Source organism: Pinus tabuliformis, chromosome J (genome assembly GCF_031772625.1).
Source record: "Pinus tabuliformis cultivar Carrire ecotype Pingquan chromosome J, CPIR1, whole genome shotgun sequence".
Lineage (NCBI taxonomy): Eukaryota > Viridiplantae > Streptophyta > Pinopsida > Pinales > Pinaceae > Pinus > Pinus tabuliformis.
Window position 1 is genome coordinate 131,154,284 of NC_142295.1, and position 3,012 is coordinate 131,157,295.

Genomic DNA, 3,012 nt, shown 5'->3' on the forward strand with positions numbered 1-3,012 from the left:
CTAGAATGTATTCATTTGATAATGGAGGGTGATAGCCCCAAGGGTTAGCTCAATCGGTCAAGTCGGGGCCTCGCCAATGGGAGGTCACAGGGTCGAAACCCGAAAGCTCTTGGGGTTAGGTTTGTGGTGACCGAGGGGTGGACCCCCTTTGGGTGGGGTCCACCCAGATTTATCGAACCTGGAGTAGCGGATCAACTGACCAGGGTCCGTGAACCAGCTGGAAAAAAAAGATAATGGAGGGTGATGTAATTAAGGTATTGGTTGTGATGTCCCTTGGTGTGGCCAAGGCCTAGGACCTAGCTAGCAATTTCAGTTTAAATCTCAGATTCAGAATAGGCCTAAAAATTATTAGTGGTTAAAGCTTCCAATTGTTGCATTTCCAATTGGATTTTAGGTGGAATGCTAGAATGAAATATTGTAGTGGCAAAGTAGGCTTAAGTATGAAAAATAGGTCTTCCCAGAGGGCCACAACCTCCATATCCCTGACTAGAGAGTATACGCTAGCAAGGCATCATGCTTAGAAGTAGACATGGCACAAGTTTGGAAAACCTCTACAGGAGGTGTAGACCAGTGAACCAAGACAGAGCCATGAGGAGATTTAAGCCTTGTGCCTAGACTGACTAGGGGATGGGGTAAGGCATAAATGAAGGAGGGGGTGGATCCATGGGGTAGATTTGGGCAGGCATAACAAACTAAATTAAAAAAATAAATCCAAAAGGTTTCATTTCCACCAAGACACCCTAAAAAACATGAACAAAATTCTACCATGCAGAGAAAATCAAGTTGGAAAACTTGCAAATATTGGATGCACGATGAATTACCCCTGTGTTAACAGTCCACTAGGCTCTAAAGTGTTGTGGTTGGAGTGCCTTGTTCCTCTGGATGCTACTAAGATAGGTTATGATTATCAATTCCAAGAAAATCACTTAACTTAATTTTGTATATGAGAAAAATAACTTAGAGGAATTTAATTTGTACAAATATCTTGGAGTTGATCTTCATCTCAAGATCGATCAGAACTATAATGTCAAGAAAAGGATTAATGGATGGAAACCCTACTTTAGTCTTTAGAATAATTGTAAAGCAATATATTTTTGGTTGTGATAAAGAAAATTCCTCTATGATATACTTATGAATCTAATTATTGTATATTGTTGTGAAATTTGGTGTTGCATAATTTTTAGAAAAAATCGGAGGAAAATAATGTGAATCTAGAAACATTTCATGGTTATAATCTTAAAATTAAAAGAAATATTTCATATCCAACCCTCCTCTTAGAGGAATATCTTCCATCCATTGAGAGTAAGGTTGTGATTAGGTACCTAATTTATAAGAAAATGACAACTAACATAAAGAATAAGAATGCCCAAGGAGGGGCCTGACACCTATGGAAGTGAACCTGGAAACAACAAAAACCAATGACATGATAATGAAGGGCCGACATATCCTACAATAGTGAGGGATAAACAATACATGTTTGTTGAGACTGCTAGTGATCCAAACATAGAAGTTGCCATGCGCGGAGGCTGGCTATTGCTCGCAACTCAAGGTGTCAATCCATGTCATTAAAAATTTTCATCATTTCCATGTAATCCAGAGCCGAGCATGTGTACCTATCCATTGAGTTTGTTAATTCCCAAAACTTGTAGGAGTTACCATGCTCTACGTATACATTGGGATGTGCATGTGATTGGGCAGGGTGACAAAATCACCATTCATGCTAATCATTGTCATGACATTTGTCTCATACTCACACCTACTATGGGGGAATATGTATATGGTTATTAGCTAAATTTAAACATGGAGTTGTTTTGAAATATCATTATTTTAATTTATTTTAATGTAATATGCATATTATTATTCTTTTTGTAAGAGATTATGTGTAATTTTATTAATAAAAAAATCACAATATAATAAATTAAATTGAGTAGACTTACTGTTTTTATTATTACTTTTATTATTTATTTAATTGAGTTGACATTATGTATGTATGTAATGTGAATAGAACCAATATTTTTTTTAATAATTTTAAATCTAACATCTTCACTACAACATCTCTCATGTATTGTGTTGCAGAGTGCAATACAAACAAACTACCACAAATTTTATAATGAAATTGGGTGTCGGACAAAACCTAAAACACCATGGGAAGAAAAAATATGTGAAATGAAAAATACACACTCTTGTATTTCCTTTACCCATACAAACATCATGTTTCAATTTCATAATACTTTTAACACTTTTAAGCCTTTTTTTAAGTTGATTTATCTATTACTTAAAAAAAATATCACACAAAATGTCCAAAGTTGCTTACCTACTACTTTGGAAACTAGATTAGTAGCAATGGAGAAGTTTCTTGATCCAAATTTTCTAAACATTATAAATAGTGAAATTAAAACTTGGAAGTTTCATGTATAGTATATGAGTCCTAGTAGCCTTGAGATGCATAAAACGAATCTTCCATACCATAATAAAAAAGTTTGGAATGCTATGCATGAAAAAGATAATCTATGTGATGCAGAGCAACATTTGATGGAGGGGTAGAGCTAGAAATTCCATAATGTTGAGGGTAGGAATTTCCATACTGAAGAATAAGACCTAGCTAAGTTGAAACTAGTGACTTGGCATTGATATCTTTGAGTTGAAGTTGTACCTCATCAAGTTGTAAAAGAATCTCTTCCTTGGCTTCATCCCTCTCTAGAGAATCCTTCCAACCATGGTCCTTTTGTGCTAGTAGATATAAACTTCCAATATTTCGTATCTCTAACACTATAGTTCTCTAGGTCCAATATCTAGTCTCCCAATTCAAAGTCAACATCCATAACAAACCAAAAGCCTAATAAACTTTAACACTATTAATATTTATAACTTGTTAACTCATAAAAATTATAAACAACAAAGTTTATCTCCAAGCTTATTCTCATAAAAATATAGAAAAACAAATCAATTCATATCTTTATAATTTTATTTTTTTCCCCTAGGAAAATTCGTAATTTTATTAGAGATAACAAA